The following is a 24,312-nucleotide window of genomic DNA, read 5'->3' on the forward strand; positions in this document are numbered from 1 at the left end:
ATATAGCAGAGATCAAGTTCTGGTGCTATAGCAACATCCTCCCAAAAATTACAGACAAGGAGAGAGACATGATAATCAGAAAGAGTTAAGTACTACATGGGGAAAATGTCACCAGGCTGTTGTCCCTGTCATACCCCTGAACCTCCCTTGAATGGAAACTGAACTTTTCTGAGTTTCAGGCCCCATTACAAAAGGAGAAATCTTCAAGGAGAAAAACAAGAACTATCTAGAACCAGCTAGGACCCAAATGGCCAAAGACCAGAACTAAGCAGATCTTGAGCCTCATTATAAGCTCACTGTAATACATTAGCATGGTAAAATGACACACCCACCAGTGCTACTGCCATGACACCAACCAGAAGAGCCCATACAAGGAGGAAAAGAAGGGCTGCCTCTGATGTGGGTCCAAACCACACCCTTGTTCTTAGACAAGTCATGAATATTCCTCCCTCTCCAGTCAATTCCCTCTCTTTCCCTGGATCCTCATATACAGATGGTGTCTCAACGCCAGTTGGGTTGAAAGTTGGTTTACTAAGTTCCCACTTCTACATTCTTTGACCATTGAATGAAGCTTGTGCCGTTCTACTGTCAGCATCAGTTCTGTTTTTGGCTGCATGAATCCAAGGGGAAAAAGAACTCCCCAGCCATGACAAGGAGCCTGGGCTTGGGCTAGGACTCTGGTGTCAGTTCAGATAACTCAGTAACAAAAGATTACTGAACTAAGAGATTATTATTTCTATCACTACAGATTATAATACAATTCAAGAATTAGCTGGCTGGTAAAGGGAAGAAAGCCTTTCAAATAGAGGGATCAGCATGTGCTATGACTCAGCTTTAAAAGAATCTGGTTTAGTTAAGGCTTTAAAAGAAGGCAAGAAGTGTAGCTGAAATTTTATTAGGGAGAAAGTGCTATAATATTGTCCTGGAGAGGAAGGAAGAAGTTAGATCATGAAGGACCTTGTGAGTCTGGTTGAAGAATTTATAATGAGGTACATTCTCAATATTTAATATAAATTAGTAACATAAAATGACCTAAAATGCTGGAATGAACCAATAAGTTATTTCAAAAATTCTCCCTTTATTGGTTTTGAAGAGGGAACAGTAAAAGAGGACAAAAATGGAAGATAGGAGGCCAAATAAGGTATACTGTAATATTGACTTGAAGAAAAGTGGTGGCAAAATAGATCAAGAAGAATGCATTCTTGAGACATAGTTTGGAGGGTGAATTGACAATATTTAGTGGTGGGGGTGAAATACCTTTTGAAAACTACTCCTAAGCATTAGACTTTGGGAAAAGGAAGGTATTGTTTGCTGAGAAATAAAAGAGTTTAAGTATGAAAATATTTGGGAGAAAAATTAAAGGTTCAGTTTGTATATGTTAAATTGAGGGTATCTTTGAAAAATCCAAGTGCAAAAGTCAAGCAGGCAGTTGAATATACAAATGCTTATTTTGTGTGAATCTTGTTGAAGGTTTTCAACCTCCTTTTGAATCTGAGTAGCTAAAACTCTGTAGATTGATGAGAATTGTTGTAAAGTTGGAATGAATTCGAGTCAGTGACCATAATTCGAAAAGACACATGCACCCAAATGTTCATTGTAGCACTATTTACAATAGCCAAGATGTGGAAGCAACCTAGATTTCCACTGATGGAGGAATGGATAAAGAAAGTGTGGTACATATATTCAATGGACTATTATTCACCCATAAAAAGAATGAAATAAAGCCATTTGCAGTAAAGTGGATGGACCTAGAGATTATCATACTGAGTGAAATAAGTCAGACAAAGACAAATATCATACGATATCACTTATATGCAGAATCCAATAAAAATGATACAAAAGAATCAAACAAATAGAGATTTCAAAACTGTGGAAAGTAATGTAATGTCTTTTCTATCAAAGGAACTCTTGGTTACTACATTTTGCTCTGGTTTTAGCTGAAATGCCTTCCTGCGACACCCCCTCCTCTTTCCCTCTTCTCCCAGTAACTATTTGTTTCATATTAGCCAACTGAGAAGAATGTGTGCCCTGATGTGACAAATGGGAAGGGGACAGGTACATCACCTGCATTAGGGATAAATAGGGAGGGTCTTTTCTTCTTTGTGCATGCTTTTTTAGTACTCACACCCTTCTGCAGAAGTAAAGAGCCTTTTCAAGATCTCCCCATGTTCATGTGTCTCATTTTCTGACACTGAAAATCTGAGCCATCTCCCCAACAGATTTGGGGGCTCATCTGGGATTTGGGGTCCACAGGAACATGGATTCTCGAGGAGGGGCCATGCATCCCATGGCTTGTTGCAGTGGCCCTAAATTGAGAAGTCCACGCCTGTGAACTTCAAACCCGTGGAGGGTTCTTGACAACACAAGAAATTGTGTGAACAGGCAACTTCCGTTAATAGACCAAGGTAGGAAAGATCCTTGGTGGTTGGGGAAGGGGGTTGGTAAGCCTCAAAGAGTCTTGAGTGAGAATGGTGATTTCGAGTGAAATTGTAAAATTGGAGCATGACCCTCAAAAGTCTCAGGTGAAGACAGGTGATTTTGGGTGAAATCAGAGGATCAGAACACGATCCTGGAAATGGGAAGTAAGTCTTCCCAACATGTACCTCCACTTGGAGGATCGAATGGGGGAGGGGACCAAATTCCTCCAGACAGTCCTCTGGGATTGACATTAAAGCATCAGGGTGACAATCCACAGGCAAAGGACAAAAAGAAGGGAGGAATGATTAAATATTGTGGTTTTATCTGAACACAGACACCTATTCTTGCCCCATCTGTCTTTTGGCCAAAGTTCAGATCAGATGAGGATTGGGTCTGTCAGCTCCTCATTCAGTTTGTCCAGGACAAGTCACCAGGGTATCAGGAGGGAACCTATTATGCTCTCTGTTGGTGGTGGGGATGGGTGGTCTTATTTCCCCTCAGAGCATGGGGCCAAAAGGGAAATGAGGAAACCCAAGAACATTCTGGAACCTCGTCCCTTCCATGGGATACCCTTGGCTTGCTGCCACCACCTTACTATCCCCAAAATGGTGCTCACCCACCTCCAGCCACATCCGCTGCTGCTGTCTCTGTCAGGGGAGCATAGGAGGGGGAGGGGTGCAGAGCTCACCACCCAGGCACAAGGGCAGTGCCTCTGCTCATGGAGTTAGAACAGGAGGGTTAGGCCGCAGGCACAAGCTTGTTTCTCTGGCACAGCCCATGGGATCAAAGCCTTGACAAAACTAAAGGATATGGTATGGCCTTATTCCAGACTTAGGCGAGAGTTAAAACAATATCAGGAGTTCCCGTCTTGGCACAGTGGAAGCAAATCCAACTAGGAACCATGAGGTTGAGTGTTCCATCCCTGGCCTTGCTTGGTGGGTTAAGGATCATGTGTTGCCGTGAGCTGTGGTGTAGGTCACAGACACAGGTCACATTTGGCATTGCTGTGGCTGTGGTGCAGGCTGGCGGCAATGGCTCTTATTAGACCCCTAGCCTGGGAACTTCCGTAGGCTGTGGGTGTGGCCCTCAAAATACAAAATAATAAGTAAAAAAAAAAAAAAAGAGGATTGGAAAGATAAACCATTAGAACAAGTTTCATTGTCAATTTGTATTGCACTCAGATTTAAATGTGCCTTAAGTCTCTTCTCACTGTTAGTAAATGGCTTTACTCTGATAGCTTTTCAAAAATGTTTCCTCTTCTAGAAGATCTATAGAAAGAACTTTTTTTTTTAAAGGAATACAAGTTTCTGACTTCCAGACCTTAATGATGAGCTGAGTAAGAAATTAAAATAAAAATTCTAAAAGGAAAATTGATGATTTAATAAACAGTTAAACAAAAAGGATTGGTTACATTGGACTATGTGAACTGGTGAATATGGTTATAATTTTATGGTTTCTATTTAAAATAGTATTGGCTTTTAATCTGTGTTTTCCAGGTGTAAAGAAATTCTCCTGAACAAGCAATTTGGTAAACTATACCTTTGTAAGCAGAACTGAAATATTTCTCTCTTGTCTACCTGATTTCTTCAGAGAATGGAAACTTTCAGATTCGCAGAAGCTTAATCAGATAATTAGGAAGGCCACTTTGTATGTAGCCTGTAAAAACCTCAAGGTATCTGGGTTTTTAAAAGGGAAGGATTTCACCAAGATCTTTAAGATAAAAATCTTTAAGACAAACCCTTGGCATGACTTTCCTAGCCCTGAGGTGCCTTTTAAAAGCTTAGTCTAAGATTCCTCATAAAGTTCTAACAAAGCCAATTAAAAAAAAAGAAAACCTCTATGATAAATTTTATTCATGTAAACCATCAGGCCGAGGTTGTTGATACCAGATTTAATTGGCAAATAAATTAGTCTTGGTTTGGATAATATTTGATAAAAATGAGAGTAATTTAAGAGAGAAAGAGACGTTTCACCCACTAAATCTGTTAATCTCATTCTTTAATTGTGGTCAGTATCACTAAGACTTACTTCCTAGATAGTTTGTTGCTATTATGTTATATTGCCACAAAGTTTAACTGAGCTTCTAAAAGAACATTCTAAGCTTGTTTCTAAAGTTTATCTCAGTAATCTGTTTTTGGATAAAGATCAGATGCCCCTAAACCTGCAACAAGGGGACTATGCATACCAAAAAGGACATAATATAAAAGGACTATTTCCAAGCTTGTGGAGGAAGATTCCCGATAACTTACTATGGAGCCAGGAGGAGGTACAACAATTTAGGGATTTAAGAGAGGTGCTGACAGGTGCCCCTCTTCTGGCTCTACCATCCTTTTGAAAAATCCTTTCATTTATTTGTAAGCATGGGCTGGGGAATGGCTCTAAGTGTTCTCACACAGAAACATGGGGGAAGCCACCAGCTGGTGGCCTTCCTTTCCTGCCTCCTGGACCCTGTTGCCAGAGGATGGCTGAGTACATACAGTTGGTAGCTGCCACTGCCCTATTAACTGAAGGAAACAGAAAAATCGCCTTTGGAGAAAGGCTGGCTGTGAGTATAAAAACAAGATATGGGGACACAAATGCCTGGTTGAAATGGATAAAATATTCTGTGGACACATTATATACACAAAGGCAGCTGTTACGCTTGTGCCATAGGAAGACTGGAGGCCCAAGTGGTTCCCTTTCCTCTGGAATGGTCATCAGACCCACAGGGTCTTGAATGTGTGGTGGCCCTCTTCCAGGACAAAACAGCTTGAAATAATGAGTCCAGTCAGACTTTTTTTACTGCTATTCCCTGAGGTCAAAAGTTCTTCTGGTCAGCCCCTGAGAACTCTTCAGCAGCCAAATGAAAATGTCAACCTCTCCCCATTCTAAAATAACAAGAGGCAAAGGCGACTTGCTTAGGCAACTTTCCAGGTGCAGTGAAAGCTGGTCCTACATCACCCCCACAATAAATCCCAGTTCCAAACATGGTGGGCAGATGTCTGGTGGGAATCCACTAAAGGTCATCCTTCCAGAAAATCAAAGTGACCCCTGTACTTTGGTGCAATTGGCCATCCCTTTCACCCTGGCATTTAGGCCCCAATCTCAAACTCAGCCAATCCTGAGGAAAGGAGACATCACCCCCCCCCCCGGGGGGGGGGGTCCTTTGACCCCCCCTCCAGGTCTATATTGACTCAATAGGTGTTCCAAACAAATTTATTGCAAGAAATCAGGTAGCTGCTGGGTTTGAATCTGCTCTCATTTGGTGGTCAACCATAAACAAAAATGTTGATTGGATAAACTATATCTATTACAATCAACAGAGATTCATTAATTACACTAGAGATGCCATTAAAATTATAGCTGAACAGTTAGGGCCAACTAGCCAAATGGTATGGGAAAACAGACTTGCTTTAGACATGATGCTGGCAGAAAAGGGTGGAGTCTGTGTAATGTAATGATTGGTATCCAGTGCTGTACATTCATTCCCAACAATACCACCCCAGACAGCACCATCACCAAGGCCCTATGCAGATTACTGACCTTAGCAGATGAGCTTTCAGAGAATTCTGGTATTAATGACCCCTTCACAGACCTTTTAGAAAATTGGTTTAAAAAAAAATGGAAGAGACTAATAGCTTCAATCTTTACCCCTCTAATTGCTATAGTTAGTGTCTGTGTCTTGGTTGCATATTGTATAATTTCTTGTACCAGGGGACTTATTCAAAGATTAATAGAAACTGCCCTAACAAAGCAAGTGGGACACCCTTCCCACCAAGCTGATATACTCCCGATGGACACAAGAGAACATGAGAGCAAAACCATGCTAAAAGAGTTTGAAGAAAAGAATATTTGATAAAAAATGAAAGGGGGGACTTGTGGAAAGTAACATAATGTCTTTTCTACCAAAAGAAACCTTGGTTACTACATTTTGCTCCGGTTTCAGCTGAAACGACTTCCTGCGACACCACCTCCTCTTTCCCTCTTCTCCCAGTAACTATTTGTTTCAAATTAGCCAACTGAGAAGAATGTGCACCCTGACCTGACCAATGGGAAGGGGACAGGTATGTCACCTGTGTTAGGGATAAATGGGGGGGGGTCTTTTCCTTTGCATGTGCTTTTTGAGTACCCATGCCCTTCTGCAGAAGTAAAGAGCCTTTTCAAGATCTCCCCATGTTCATGTGTCTCATTTTCCAACACTGACAATCTGAGCCATCTCCCCAACAAAACTAATCTTAAGGTTACCATATGTGAAACCATTGAGGGGAGAGAAGAATTGGGAGGGTGGGAACAACATATACACACTATTGTATAAAATAAATGATTAGTGAAAACCCACTGTATAGCACAGGAAAATCTACTCCACTGTTTGTAATAACCTATAAGGGAAAAAAAGAATGGTTATATTTATATGCATTACAGATTCACTTTGCAATACACATGAAACAATACAACATTGTAACTCAACTATACTCCAGTAAAATTAAATTAAAAAAAAGTAGAGTCAGTGTGAGTGACAAAGAAGAGAGTAGATTACTAAATTGAATAAATCAAAGTAAAAAAAACCTTTTGGTAAAATACATGCAGTAATTACAATGAAACAAGAAGACAATGAGAGTTTTTGTTTCATTGAGAACTATAATAGCTGCCCTGACTTGACCAAATCATTATTGGCTCTGCATTGAGAAAACATTTGAGAACAACTATTAGATTAACAATTAGATAAATAATTAATGATTAGATTAACATTTAATTCTCCATTTTGCTGTATGGAAAGCCTTCTTAAGTCCTGGTGTTTGGCACTTTCAGAATTTTTTATTGCCCTATCCCTCATCTGGCAGCCCTCCTACCCCCATCAAATTAAATGCTGATAAACAAAACAGTCAAGAAACTTCCACGGTGTTAAAATTAGTCTCAATAACAGATTCGGTCAACTGCAGAACTGGCTAGGGTATATCCTGTTATGCATAATGGTCAGAGGATGGGGAAACTGAACTCTGCTCTGTGAGTCCTTATATTTCAGAGGAAAAAAGATAATTTCACAAGAAAGGATCATTTGGCTCATCACTGGTATTCACTCTCTTATACTTTTTATTTAAAGTTTTACCAATGCTAAAAACTAGAATTCTGGCAATTCACTCCACCTCCACCAAATCACAGAAAAAGAACATGTTTGTTTTCACATGTGTTACCATGAAGATTTATCAGGAAATATCTAAATAACCTCAAGAAAAGTGGAAAAATAAACATATTTTGAAAACCTAATTACAATACTAAATATAGGGCAGATTTTTCCCATCTTCATTTTTATTATTATCCGATATCTAAATCAGAACACATTTTAACTCATTATACTAAATCGGTAACACATATCATCTGTTGGTTTTCTGCCTTACCCACCTCCCCTTCTGGCTTAAAATATGCTGTACATTGCCTCCTACTCAGAGAAAGAATAAAAGTCCTGTTTTTTTATTTTTATTTTTTGGCTTTCATTTTTGTTTTTTACTGTCACTTGAGCTACAAGTGGCCAATAGTTTTTAGAAAAAAATTGGAGGATTAGCTGACTAGCCAGCCATCTGCGTTGTACATGGTGTCACTTAAAGAACTGACTACCTACCAATTTCTAGTACTAAAAAATTTCAAAGATGAGAAAGTTAGCTGAGAGGAGCAAAATATAGGCTGGTGGTCCTTGAAGGGCTATACCTTGAGATCAAGCAGTGGAAAATAAGGTGATTAGGGAAACAGACCATCCAGAGTAGAGACATACTGAGATGAGAAAGGATGTGTGGCCTCAAGGAAAGAAAAGTTGCCTTGATGCCTTTCTTGATTACTGACTAGCTCCCAGGTGCCTGCCTTATGAGGTCTGTCTGTACTCCCCACCTGTGGATTCCATATTCCCATGTTAACCAGTACTACACATTGCCACTTTAACATTTTACTTGAGCTAGTTTGTGTTTACTTTTTCAAATAGAAGAAGAAATGACACAAAGTGAATATTCTTGAATATGTGCAAGTGGATAGAGGGTTGGACAATATTGTTGGACAATATTGTATATATTAAGATATCCATCCAGCATTATGCATAATATTGCATCACTGAAGCCACTGTAAACAAATGCTGTTACATGTTACAAACTTGTTGTACATACATGCATTGAGTTTGAAATAAAGCCTAAAAATGTACACTTTTATATTTATTTTGATATCACATATATAAAAGTGATTTTCTCTGGTTGATAGAATTATAGATAATTACCTTATTTTACTGACTTTATTTTTAAATTATTCAAAGTAAGCATGCATTACTTTTCTTTCTTTTTTTTTGTCTTTTGCCATTTCTTGGGCCGCTCCTGTGGCATATGGAGGTCCAGGCTGGGGGTCTAATCGGAGCTGTAGCTGCCAGCCTATGCCAGAGCCATAGCAACGCGGGATCCGAACTGCGTCTGCGACCTACACCACACCCCAGGGCAACACTGGATCCTTAACCCACTGACCAAGGGCCTGGATCAAACCCGCAACCTCATGGTTCCTCGTCGGATTCGTTAACCACTGCGCCACGACGGGAACTCCTGCATTACTTTTCTAATCAAGACAATAAACTAAAAAAGAAAATACACTGATAAATCAAAGAACAGAATGTAAGATTATAAAAGACTATTACTGTACCTATGATTTAACAAATCATTTGTAAACAATGAGAAGGATATACCTTGATATGATTCAAGTAGGTTTTTATGGTAGCAAATTAGGGCATAAATTTTATTTTTTGGCCTTTTCACTGATTTGCATAGTTTTTCTCCTAACATTTAGATTAACAGGTAGCATTATTTGCCACAGATCTGTCATGTGTATGGCAGACATTTGAATCAGATAGATATAATTATGTAATGGAAAAATTATCTAGCTTACATGGCCAGCTGTATATTTTGTTTGTTTGTTTATTTATTTATTTATGTATTTATGTATTTATTTATGCCTTTTCCAGGGCCTCTCCCGTGACATGTGGGGCTTCCCAGGCTAAGGGTCTAATTGGAGCTGTAGCTGCCGGCCTACCCCAGAGCTACAGCAATGCAGGATGGGAGCCGTGTCTGCAACCTACCCCACAGCTCAAGGAAATGCCGGATCCTTAACCCACTGAGCAAGGCCAGGGACCAAACCCGCAACCTCATGGTTCCTAGTCGGATTCGCTAACCAGTGAGCAAAGACGGGAACTCACTAGCTGTATAGTTTAACTGCCACAAACATGTTTTGTGTTATAAAGATTAATTGGTGAAGTAAGACAGTAGCTCCTCATTTTTACTTTTCAATTTAGGATTTACTAAGTATAGGAGGACATTGGAAGATCAATCAATGTGGGTAGGTTGAGGATAAGGAGGGGTACGTCAACAAGAATACCAGTTTACGGAGTCAATGAACACTACACAGAGCTGGCTAGTTAATCTAGATGCCAACCTTGATTTTAACACTCCCCAGCAACTTCCCTAGCAACCTCAGTAATAGTATTGGAATAATGTTTCAAACAACCAGTTCAGGATCAAATAAGCTACTGTGGAGACACACACACACACACAAACAAGGATCTTTGTGTGTGTATATACATATGTGTGTGTATATTTATATATACACATATATATGTATGTGTATAGATATTAAGTGCTATATTGAGAAAAAGGACTAAGTCAGAAGGCAAGAAAGTAAAACTGAGTTAAACACCAAAATGTAATTGCTATACAGTCTTTAAAAGGAGACACACCTGTTGTGATTAAAATGAACTTGTAAACTACTTTCTCAACCTGAGTGATAAGAATGATCCCAATTTCATATAAATGGTATCATTTATATTTAATAGAAATGTGCACTTATAAAGAAAACCTGCTGATGTCAACATGTTGGTGGTCATTGTCATGTGTTGACTCCAGCAAAAAACTAATTTAACCGTCCTTGTCTTTATACCTCCTAAACCCTTCAGGTCACACCCTGACTTTGGAGGAGCAACACCACAGTCAGTAATATTTTCATTTTCTGCCTTGAAGTTGTAATATATGAAATCCTTAGACATTTAAATTATTTTCAATTTCAAATATAATTTATATGTAACTCTCCAACTTCAAAAGTTGCACACAATTAGAGGTTACATGGACATGTTCTATATAACAACAAATATACAAATCACGGTCAGAGGCGATGTAAAAAAATTACATTCTATGACATAGATTTTCACATTATTTTGGAAAGTTATGGCATATATATGGTGTACTGAGTTTAGATTTCTGTCAGGAAAAATATGTCTATTTCTTTAATAAGGGCATAAAGTCACCTATGTGTTTTGTATCTATAGTTTCTACCTTTCCCTCACTTCTTTTTCCAGATAGACATCATGTGCCTCTGAATATCATGTGATGAGAGGGACTCAAAGTCACTTTCGTGGTATTCTTATGAGAAGGCAGTACCTCTATCTAATCATGAGAAAGTTCAGACAAACCCAGACATTGGACAATTGAGGCATGTTAAAAAAAAAAAAATAACAGGCCCATACTCCCCAAAATGACAAGGTTATAAAACATAAAGAAAGGCTGAACAAAATTAAAAAAAGGAAGACTGAAGAACTGTCTGAGATTGGGGGAGACTAAGAAGACATGAGACCTAAATGTAATGTAAAATCCTTTGCTTGGCTCCTGAACCAGAAAATGAACAGTAGGAGGAGAATTGTCAAGATTTAAATTAGACCTGGAGTTCCCGTCATGGCTCAGTGGTTAACCAATCCAACTAGGAACTATGTGGTTGTGTGTTCAATCCTTGGCCTTGCTCAGTGGGTCAAAGATCTGGCAGTTGCCATGAGCTGTGGTGTAGTTGGCAGTTTCGGCTCGGATCCCATGTTGCTGTGGCTCTGGTGTAGGCCGGCGGCTACGGCTCCAATTAGACACCTAGCCTGGGAACCTCCATATGCCGCAGAAGTGGCCCTAGAAATGGCAAAAAGACAAAATAAATAAATAAATAAATAAATAAATAAATTAGACCTGAGGTTTCTTAACAGTATCATGTTATTGTTAATTGTAGGTAATTAAGTAAACATTAGAGGAGAGTGGATGAAGGGAACAAGAAAACAGTAGGTACTACATTTTGGCAAAAGTTTTGTTATAAGCATAAAATATTTTTTTTTCTTTTTGTCTTTTTCCAGGGCTGCACCCTCAGCATATGGAGGTTCCCAGGCTACAGGTCTAATCAGAACTGTAGCTGCTGGCCTACCCCAGAGCCACAGCAACGCCAGATCCGAGCCATGTCTGTGACCTACACCACAGCTCATGAAATGCCAGATCCTTAACCCACTGAGCGAGGGATTGAACCCACAGCCTCATGGTTACTAGTCAGATTCTTTAACCACTGAACCGTGATGGAAACTCCATAGAATAATTTTAAAATAAAGTAAAAAAAAAAAAAATCCACATTCTGAGCCCAAAGGGTCTGAATTTTCACTTTGTGTTTGTGAAACTTGACTATTCTGATAATTCCTACAATCTTGGCATTACATAAAATATAGTGAAATAATACTTCATAATCCTTCTGTAACTTCCAAATTGAAGTCAAAGTATTTTCTCCATATCATTAGGACACTGTTTAATATTTCAGTCGTGCATCTCTTTTTTTAATCAAGCAAATCTGTCACAAAAATCTGATATTCTAAAAATTCATGAAGAGTAAAATAGAATTACATTTTAAAGTAAGTATTTTATAATTCAGGGCCTTTAAAATCTATAAAATTGTTGTTCCGTAAGTCATTTTAAAGGTGATTTAATACATGTTTTTTTCCCTACTTTTGATCTCATGTCATATGCAAGTCACTTGCTAAAATTATGACAACTTGGCAACGAGGGAGCAATTTATGTTGACTATGAATGAAGTTGTTATTATGTTCAATAATCTTTCTCGAAACAAAGTTTCTAGAACACAATACAGTAGAAGCTTTTAAATAGATGAATTATAATCCCAGATATGCATTAAAGCAAGTTTTATGCTACTGAAAATTAAATTCCTGAAAATAGAAATTGATGTAGAAATACTGGCAGCATCTGAACTATTTTCATATTGATAGAATTTCTATAATAAAGTATTTTTTAGGAGAAATAGGGTTGTGTTTTTAGGATAGCGACACATATAATGATAGTTGATGTCTGGGAGGTGTTAGACTGTGGTTATAATAACCACTATAATTGTGACAGTTCATGCTAGCTCAACTGCACATCTATTCTTCATTTGTCCCTAAACTAATTTGTTCTACATGTGAATATATAACCCTCATCAATTTAAAGTGCCATCTCTTGGCTTTGTGGGTCATTAAAGGAAATACATAATGTATGAGTTCAACAATCCAAACTTAGAGTGGGCAAGGCTTTTTAGTCAAGTGTGAAATCATTGCTACAAAGCTGACTTCTGAAATTTAATCAAAGTCAAGCTATGATTGCAAATGACTATCAATCATTTCCAGTGATATATATTTCATTTTGATCAAAGGTGTTTCATTCACAATTTTGACTCCAATATTCATCATTAAAACAATTGACATCCTCCAATTACGTACCTAACTCTGTAAAGCTAAAGAAATTTTCTTTAGGGCATTGCTTCTCCAAACCCTAAAAGTGCTGAAGTTATTGGAATTAGTTCATTGACTTGTTTCAATATCTGGGATGTCAGGTTAATTTTCTGTGATAGAAAAACACACACAATAAGTGGAACTATTTCCCATTTTATTATTATTTATTTTATTTTATTTTATTTTTTTGTCTTTTTTGTTGTTGTTATTGTTGTTGTTGTTGCTATTTCTTGGGCCGCTCCCGCGGCATTATTTCCCATTTTAGATGAATACTTTTGGGGGCTATATAGTATATTGACATGAAAAAAATTAATGAGAACTGGGGAATTATTATTACACGCTTGGTGATTTATGTTAATACTATAACATTCTTGACTACTTAACACTTTCTATTTTAATAAATAGTATTTTATATGTCACTTCCTATCCACTTTCTCAAACCTGGTTTCATTTGTATCATTCTAACAAAATACAGGCATCCTGAAACACTTATTTTGTATCCTGAAACACTTATGTTTGTCCTGGCTCACTCAATGCAGTCTTGAATAGTAATGATAACAGATTTTTCAGGGAGGTGGATTAATTATCTTCATTTAACTGCCCTCTTTATGTGAACATCTGAGAGTAGTTGAATTCAAACTTGGGGGACTTGGAAGACCATTTTAGGAATATACCTAGGTTTTAATTTTGTGTTGAAAGTGAAATGTGAAAGGTTAATTTTTCCATGTCTTCTTTGAAGTACCTCTAAGTGCTGACTTTATCAAGAGTTCTGCAATTATTGTTTAGGTAGTTCCTGTAAGAAATCTAAGAATGAAGGTTTATTTTCTTTTGAATTAATGTTTTTCCTGGGTATGCTTTTGTGCAATAATTAGAAATGACTTTTTTTTATTTTTTCCTCAGAAGATTATTTGTAGTTCAAATGAAGAGTGAAAAATAGCTATAGCATCTGGAAAGTGGAGGCATTACATAATATACTGGGGATACAGTTGCAATATAGACTTTATGTTTTCAGGGATATGTGTGTGTGTGGTATGTTTCTAAATATATACATAGAAACATAGGAGATAGAACCATTTCCTTTTAGTGGTAACACAATATTATTTCTATTTCTCTTGGGCAATTTTGCATGTGTAGACTAAATATTTATTTTAAATCACTGTGAAGATGCTGAACTTTTATTAAATATGTTGAACAAATGTTTAAAATTTTTCAGTCTTCTATTTTTTCTTTATGGAAAAATTTTCTATTCCTTTCCATGTCTTCTTGGTAGAATGCTAATTCCAAAATAATACTGCTACTAGACTTCATATCATTTACACTCTATAAATTTTTTATTTGTATTCTATGTTTAGAAGTCCTGAGAAAAGTTGAAACAACAACATGGTGTTGAGAGTCATTACAACCATATAAACCACTTTAAAGCCTTTGCATGATGATTCTCAGTGGAGATCTGGGCATTTATGTGTAGCTTAAACTATGTGTTTAAAATTCTTATAAATAGAGTATTAGGCTAATGAAAAATATTTGAAAATATTGCTGATGACAATGACAATATAATCAATTAAAGAATAAATCCTTTCATATGTGTTCATGTGAGTGCATATATGATTTTTACAAAGTGTATAAAATGGTATAGTGTTTTAAAAATGTAACACAAATATTTAAGTAAATTATGTAAGTTAATAAAAGAATCAAAAGTTTTATGTATATTCTTGGGTGGAAAAAAAGGCTTATGTTTGACCTGTAGTAAATGTGTATTGAACTGAAATCAAATGAAAACTGGTAGCTTTCATTACTTTACTTTCTGAAGTAAAATAAATTTCAAATTAAATGGACAATGTGGCATGGATTTCTAAATAATAAAAGGCAAATTTATTTTAGTTCTCCTTATCCATCTCACTATTCTAAAGTTTTACCTTAATGGGCCTAAAATTAAAGTTTTTGAAAAACCTTTGACTGATGAGTAAATCAGTGAATTTTAATTTTAAATATCACTTGAACTTTAAACAAAAAAAATGAAATGGCAGCACAACTAGAAATCCATGAGCTCATAACATAGCAACAGAAGGCTTTCCTCCTCTCTGTTCCTTTATACAGTCTTTGCTCTTGCTATTATTCATGTATTCATGAAGGTCCTAGTGTTTTGCCAGGTCCTATTCTCAGTGAAAAGATAGACAGAAACCCTAACACTCATAGAACTTACATTGAAGTAAGGGAAAAAATACTGTAAGCTTGATAATTAAGTGAAATATATGGTGTCAGTGATATAAAAATAAACAGGGAAGGTGCATAGGAAGTGTTTGGGAGCAATGGTTGTGCTTTTGCATATGGTGGTCAGTTAAGACTTCACAAGCTAATTGGAGCAAAGGTCTGGGGGAAGAGCCATGAACAAAGAAAAATGAGTATTTCATGCAGGAATCCTCCCTGAGATGGGAGTGTATCTGACACATTTAAAGAACAGCAAATAGGCCAATATAGAGAGAGGAAGAGGAAAATGAAAAAGAGATGAAGTAGAAAGCCAAGGAGAATGGAAGGGAGAGGGCTATAAGGGTTTTGGCTTTTACTCTGAGTGGTATCTGAAACCAGTGGAGTGTTGGGAGCAGTGCTTTCTGTCCTCTGGCACATTTTAAAGAGGTTATCTTGGCTGTTATTTCGAAGAAGGATGGGACAATGGTAGATATGGGGAAAATACTTGGGAAGCTACTATAATGACTCAAGAAAGAGAGGACTGTGACTTAGGCTAGGTGGATAGTGCTGGATGTTACAAGAAGTGGGTGCATTCTGGGTATATTCTGAAGAGAGTGCCAAAAGGATTTGCTGACAGACCAAGTATTGTTCCTAAGAGGAAGAGAATGACTCCAACTTTTCTGGCCTAAGCGCCTGGAAGAATGGAGCCTCTCCTCACTGAGATGAGGACCAGGCAGAAGTCAGCAGCCCAGTTTTGGATATTTTATATTTGAGATACCCATGGGACATCCTTGTGAGATACTGAGCAGGCTGTTAACAATTGAGGAGTGTAATTTAGGAAGAAATATAGCCTAGAGCTGTAAATCATCAGAATATCAAATAGATTTAAATCCAATAGACCAAATGAGTTCACCAAGGAGGTGAGAGAAGATGGAAAGACATGGGGGTGTCAAGGACGCTGTAGGAGTTGAGGAGAGACTAGCAACCACAGTTCAGAAGGAGTTGCTGATGGAGAGGAAGAAAACCAGCAGAAGTGTCCTGGAAGTCTAGTGAGGAAAGTCTGAGTGGGAAGAGTTGTTGGAGACCCCTGAGAAAATTAAAGGGTGGATCCAGACAAGAGGAGGAACTGAGTAATTGCGGACAGAGAAACATCTCTTAGACCTTTGCTGAGGATCTTGAACAAGACGATCTAATGTGTCAAAATGCTTTGGGCAGGAATTGGAAGGCTGTTATATGTTAGCTTTCTATTGCTACTATTAAAAAAAAATCACAAACCTAGTAGCTTAAAACCAGCACAGATATATTATCTTATCGTTCTATTGGCCAGAAGTCTGACACAAGATGCACTGGGTGAAAATTAGGGTGTTACCAGGGCTGCATTTCTTTTGTTTATTGGCAAAGTTGAAGAGGCTTCAATGAATAAAAGCATTCTTATGCACTGTTTATATAAAATGGTATTTCCTTCCTGCATAAAAACTTGGCAATATGTAGCAAGAGCTTGAAAAAATATTTAAGACTTTGTTCTGGTAATTCCAATTCTAGGAATTACCATTAGAAAATTATCAGAGATGTCGATGATTTATGTACAAATGTGTCCTTTGCTATGTTGCTGTGAAAAATTGGAAGAGAGCTATGTATAGCTTAGCATAGTTTGTATTATACAGGGATTATCTTAAAATGTTCTTAAAAATTTGGAAGCATTTACTGGAAAAACTTTTTTTGCCAAGATTGTTTTTTGGGGGTGATAATTTTTCAACATTATGGGGATGCATTTGATAATACTATTTCTGTGGATGTATCAAAGTTGTATTCATTTGAATCAAGTGACAATTACTTGACCATCTATTAAGTGCTGTTCTATATGATGTGAGATAAATTTTTTTTTGTCTGTGCCCATGGCATGAGGAAATTCCTGGGCCAGGGATCAAACCTGAGCCACAGCAGTGACCTGAGCCATAGTAGTGACAAGGTGGAGTCCTTAATCACTAGGACTGCTATTTTATAATAAAGCATTAAGTATCTTATGTAATTTATTGAATACTGTACTGAAATAGAAAAAAACAGAATGGCTGTATGGGTGCAGTATGGTTGTAAGTGTATAAACACTAGGCCACCAGGGAATTCCTAAAAGAAATTTTTTTTAAAAATTAGGAATAACAACTTAGAGTCCAGCAATGCCCCCATAAACACTGCTGCATTGTCCTAAATTAAGCAAAGATTTCATCTAATGTCAGGCTGGATAACAAGAAATTTTATTACAGTAAAGTATTTAGGATAAAAATAATTACTTTTTCCTGCTGAGCTTTGAATATTTCAAGAATGATTCATCTCCTTTGGTTTTTAAATAAAATGAGTTAGAGAAGAGATTACAATAGTGGTTTTTTTGAACTGGTGGTTCTTTGTACTCAACAATTATTTGAGGTAGTTTTCACCCATGAGATACTCAGTTGCCCTCTGTGGATCTTTAGCACAGTTCACATTGTGGACAATTTCAAATTAATTAAATTTCCTCTATTTTGAATTTCAGGACGTGGCCCTAAGTCTTAAGGAAATCACCCAGATTCTGTACTTACTCTCACCAGTTGACATTCAGTCATTAAGACCAGTCTGCATCCATCCACTTCAGTGGAGTGAATTACTTGTGGATACAAGATAGATAGGAGAAAGAGAATTTTGAAAAATGAATAGTGAAGATATTAGTGACAACATACTTTCATAAATCCTTCAAATGAATTATCTGAATGGCTTTTCTGAAGGAATAATAAGGCAAATTGACAAATATCCAAAAAGACCCAGAGCAAATCGTGCATGGTTATGGTGCCTTGTTTCCAGGGAAAGCTCCTAAGGAGATATTTCCATAATAAGCTCCTAAGATCAGTTTTTCTCTTATTCTTCATACATTGTCAAAGTGTTATCTTTTTATGTTAACCTCTTTGCTTAAGTAATCTCCATGCTCAACAAGAAGCTAAAATTTTCATATAACCAAAGGAAATTCAAAGCAGGAGTATAAGAAATGCAGACATATTTGACTATCATTTAGACATAGTTATACTTCTCTGGGACAGCAGCTTTAGGACTCTGGACAGAGGAAAATAATTTGAATCAAAGTGGAAAAACGTGAAATTCTCAGATATGAGTTAAGATTAAAGTCATTGGATTTAATTATGATGGAAATCAAAAGACACTATCTTGCAACCAATTGGTAACATGGCGGTATTAAATATAACCACCACAGAAGAGGTATGCATAGCTATTTAAGACATGCCTGTCCCTGTCACCATTCCACTGACCCCATCTCTGAAGGACGGTTTGATCATTTCTTTGTCTGAAAGATTATAGGCTTTTTCTGATCTGGCTTTCTCCCTATGATCTATTGGAACATAGCCAGCACTCATCCTATAATTTTTGAATGAATGAATGAGTCTACAGATGGTCCTCAACTTATGATGGTTCGACTTACAATTTTTTGACTTTATCATGGTGCAAAACCAATATGCATTCAGTAGAGACTGTCCTTTGAATTTTGATCCTTTCCCTAGTTGGCGATCTGTGGTATGACTCTCTCTTGTGATGATGGGCAGGGAGAGCAAGCCTCCATCACGAGGATAGCAATTCATACACTTACAACCATACTGCACCCATACAGTACAGTATTCAATAAATTACATGAGATACTTAACACTTTATTATAAAAGAGACTTTGTTAGATGATTTTGCCCAACTATAGGCTAATGTAAGCGATCTGAGCAAGTAAGGTGGGCTAGGCTAAGCTACAATGCTCTGTAGTTCAGGTGTATTAAGTGCATTTTCAACTTATATTTTCACCGTACAATGAGTTATTGGATGTAACACCACCATAAATCTAAGAAGACCTGTACTGTTATCTGGTGATACATGATTCAATCACGAGAGCTTTGAGATTTCAGTTAGTTCTCTTTCCTAGGTGGCTCCATTTCTGAGATGTGATTTGCTTTGGCTCATGTAGCTCTTCCAGCATCCTCTCCTCATCTGATTTCCTTTTCCTGCATCACACAGTTAAGAGCACATGTGAATATAAGGAATGCATTGTGAATATGAAAACAATATTACACTCTTTTTGGTAAATTCTAGATACTTCTGCTTTGTTAAGTATCCTTCCCCAAAATGTATGTGAGCTAATTTTAATATTGTGGTATGGTTAACATTTTGATGTTGATGACATTTAATATCCTGATTTTTTAATGGAATTGACTTTAAGAAATATTTGTAATTTACTCAAATTCAAATATAAAAGTTGAAAAAAATCTTTTTCAAAGCTGCATGATAGTAGCATGACTGGCTACTATTAGGAAAATGTATAAAGTAACCCAAGGACAAACCAGAAGTTGTGAAGTCTTCATAGTTATTTATTTATTTATTTATTTAATTTATCCAACTAGTATTCATTTAGGTTTGGAAGGGGAGAAATAAACTAGGCTTTTTTTTTTTTTTAAAAAAAAGTGTGAATCACTACATTTTGCATTTCATACACATAAACTCACTTCATCATTTAATTAATTATTTTTTTTTATGGCCAGACCTACAGCTTATGGAAGTTCCTAGGCTATGGTTTGAATCAGAGTTGCAGGTGTAGGCCACAGCCACAGCCGCAGCAACATCAGATCTGAGCCACATCTGCCACCTATACTGCAGCTTGCAACAATGATGGATCCTAGATTCTTAACCCACTAAACAAAGCGAGGGTTGAACCCGCATCCTCAGAGATAGTATGTCGTGTTCTTAACCTGCTGAGCCACAATGGGAACTCCCATTTCATCATTTGAATATTTCTAAGTATGACTTATTCCCATTTTGCAGGTGAAGAAATGGAGATCTGAGGTATAAGTTTCAGAGGGAACACAACTATCGGGTGGCTGTGTTAGGATCGCAATCCATGGCATTCAAGTCCTTGAATATAATGATGCTTAGTGATTCATTGGGTTTGTGCGAAAGGCATGTCCATATGCACTGGGGGAAGGAATACTAATACAAATTGAATATGGATTCTGGATTAGGTAGCTTTTATTTTATTTTATTTATTTTATTTCATTTATTTTTACTTTTTAGGGCTGCACCTGTGGCATATGAAGGTTACCAAGCTAGGGGTCAAATTGGAGCTGCAGCTGCAGACCTACACCACAGCCACATCAATCCCAGAGCCAAGCTGCATCCATGACCTACACCACAGCTCATGGTAACATGGAATCCTTAACCCCCTGAAAGAGGCCAGGGGTTGAACCTGCAACCTCACGGACACTAGTCAGGTTTGTCACCGCTGAGCAATGGTGGGAACTCCTCTGGATTAGTCAGTATTTAGTTGTGAAGTTGAAAATATAGGTACAAAAACAACTTTAATATATGACAGAATGCTAAGGGACAAAAGTAGATGTATTATAGTTTACATGAAAAAAATCTTGTTTAGATGAAATTATAATGTGAAGGTCTGCATACTTTTATTCAAATTCTTAAATTTTTATCTGTTAAGAAATGGAAAAAGAAGATTGAATCCAAGTGACAGAAATAGATGGTTTTCCAAAGTTAAATACAATCACAACCTATAATCCGTGTTTCAAATTTCCCTCATCTTAGGTTTCCGAACGATGTGTTAAGACGTGGACCACTTCCAGGTCATACAAACTCATGTTCACATTTTTTGGTTTTTCATGTGGTCATATTTCCTTATTCGGCTTTTACATTTGAACTTGGAGAAGCACAGGAGAAAAGGTCAGGCTGCCAGGAATCCTTGCAGTGTGATTCAGAACACAACTGCTTAGTTTCAGGCTGTTGGCACAGTAGTAGACAGGACGCAATGTTTCTGCAATTAATCTTTCTGATGTACCAATGATACTTTGCAGGACAGAACAATTACCACCAGTTACTTGCTCTTTCACTCCTTTCTGGCCAAGGAGCTGGGCCAATGAGACAGAAGAAATCTGATTGGAAACAAAAAAGGGGCTAGAGCTATTAGCATTCTCCTCTTCTGAGTGTGGTCATTCCTTTCAGGTCACTGAGTTTGAATGGATCCTATTGGATGAAATAGGGACTATATGTTATTACTTATGAATATATATTATATAATTCACACATGTACCCATATGCTATTTTAACTGTATTATACTTGTATTTATAATATGTGCCTATTTACATACATGTGTACCCATCCAGACTAAGTCATAGTAAAATTTAAAACACCAAGATTGACTTTCCAAAGTACAACATAATGAGGGAACATTATCATCTATTTTGAGAAAGGACGATGATGGTGTTCAGAAGCTAAATGGCAGGGAGCCATTCCCTCTGAGCCTCCAGCAATGATTCATATTTTTGATAGCTCTGAGTGAGTTAAGCTTTGTCTCTGTCATAGCAGCCTCTTTATACCTGGATGAAAATATAAATCCTGGGGGCACCAGAAGGAACCAGAGCCCATATACGCTGACCTTTATCCCAGAAGCAACTGTGCAACAGCCAGAAACAGAAATAAACGTAAACATCTCCCCTATTGCTATGTTCTTCAGGAAACAAAGCTTTATTTCATTGAGTTATCTTGACAGGGGATAAAAATGAATTCCTGATCACGAGAAGATTGAGAACATGTTACTTTTGCACTTTGTCAGGAAAGTTGGAAAACCTAGTCTCAGTGACTAAATGCAACAGTAGCAGCTCAATGCACAGCATTGCACAAATGCTCTGTGTAGAGCATGAGGCCCTTACAGTGAATTTTGGGTCTCTGGAGGGCTCCTGGCTCAAAAAACCTGTCCACTGAGACATGGGGGTGGGAGAATTAATGAACACTCACTTCTGCCTCTCAAATTCTGTGAGATGTCAAGACAAAGAGTACCTCCTGTTCCAAATAGGCTGGAATGGATAAAATAGGTCTTCGCTTTTCATTCCAAGAAAAGTCTTCCCGACCCCACTACTTTCCCTCCTGAAATGTGGCAATCCCCATCTCAAAATCACCCCCTCCTTCTCACCCTTTACATGCTTAAAGAACAAATGTGGGAGGTTCTTTCTAAATGATTTGGACTGAGCCAGTTTTACTACTGTTGCCAAGATGGTGCCTAAAGTTTATAGGTGCCTAAAGCTTATAATAATCTTAATAAAGATTATTTTTTTCCTCTTTGTGTTCTCGAAGCACTGGATTAGTAGAACAGCGGATTTTGAACTACCTGAGTGCTGGACTATGTTTCCTTCTACTTTGTATTTCCCAGTTTCCATCATGGTACCTTGCACATTACTCTTTCTGTGGTAGTTCAATAATTTGTTCTGACTCTGTTTTATTTGCATTTCTATCTATTCATAGAAAAGTTTTTTTGGATGTTATTTCACTTTGCTTTATGGAAAACCATGATATTTTATGATTCTTCTAATATATACATACTCAACATCTCAACACATTTTATGACACACTTTTTGGAATTACCCCAGCTCACATAATTCCGGAAAGTCAGATGTGATTCTATCTTCTTTTAGAAATATAGCAGCAATGTGACAATCTTATGATTGATTTGTGGCTTATTTTTGTTTACTGTAGTATCTCAAGTGCCAAGAATTGTGCTTGGCATATAAAAAAGCATTCAGTGATTTTTAAAAGGATCCTTATAAATATTTGAGGTTGTACATAACAAAAATTTCATACTCATAATGGATACTTATCATGTACTCGTTTTCCCATTTATTTTTCATAACTAAACTAAAGTCATCAGAGGAATTCTAGATAGATCAAACACATGTATAACTGTAATATGTCCTATATCACAGACCATGGAAAGCATATATTCAAGTGATGACATCAATCAATTTATTATGGATCAATTTGCAGCCAAGTGTTCTCCTAAACCTGTCTAATGTCTTGGCAAGATACTTGAAAGGACTCACTAAAAATTTATTAGCATGGCTTGAAATAGTTTTTTTTTTTTCCATTCTCTGGTTTAACAAAGAGAATACTGTTTGCCCTCTGAACATATAGATTTTATAGTTTAACGTAGTAATGAATATGCTTGCCAAGAATCACAGTTTTTAATGAGCCTTTATTAAAACCATTGCTGTGTTTTAGCTTTCATTTTATGTACTGCATATTTATTTAAGACTTATTCTATTTAAATTTGTCTAACTCTTTCAAAACCAAAGCTTAAGTACTGGTTTGGAAACAAATTTTGTATCAATTTGATCTTCTTTTCAATAAACCTAGTAGTTTCAATTAATTAACTGATGCTGATTTTGAACGTATGCAATGTGTTAGCTTTTCAAACAGAATTCACATTAGTGTTAAAGAATATGTTGCTTTAATATGTAATGCTTTTAAGTAAGATACAGCCTGAAGTATTTCAGACACTGAGTCAAATTTCAAAAGTATTAGCTTAATGCAATAGCCATAGCACCAAATGAACAACTTTGTAAGTTACTATATGTTTTGAATTTAAGTATTACTGGTTTATAGATGAAACCAGAATAAAATTTTAAACTGAGACCAGGAAAAGGTAACATTTAAACTCCAATTCTGTACACAAGGAATGCTAATTTTCTCTATTGTCCAAAAGTGTCAAAAAGTTAACCTAATTTTCTTTCTTAATGAAATCTGATATAAATGATGACAGCATATGTATTAGTATTTCTCTAAACAGTTTCTTTTTGAGATTGTCTTATGAAAGAGCTAAAATAAATGAATTTTGATTCCTTCAAGTGCCATTTTTTAAAAAGTATGTTACCATTTCTTTCTTTTTAAACTTTGTTGGAGAATAACTAATATACAAAACATCACACACATTTAACGTGTATACCTTGAAAAGTCTGGAGATATATATATATCATCGTTACAATCAAGATACTAAACATACCACTATTTACAAAAATTTCTTCATGTTCTTGGGAGTGTGTGTGTGTGTGTGTGTGTGTGTGTGTGTGTGTGCTTTGTGGTCAGAACACAAATGTGAGATCAACGTGTTAGTATATTTTAATGTACACAATACCATGGTTTTAACTAAAGGTACCATGTTTTACAGCCAAGATATGGGAACTACTCAAATTCCATCAACAGATGAATGGATAAAGATAATGTGAATAAATATATAATAGAATGCATATAATGAGATATATATATATGGAATATTATATCCTTAAAAAGG

Source organism: Phacochoerus africanus, chromosome 1, assembly GCF_016906955.1.
Source record: "Phacochoerus africanus isolate WHEZ1 chromosome 1, ROS_Pafr_v1, whole genome shotgun sequence".
NCBI lineage: Eukaryota > Metazoa > Chordata > Mammalia > Artiodactyla > Suidae > Phacochoerus > Phacochoerus africanus.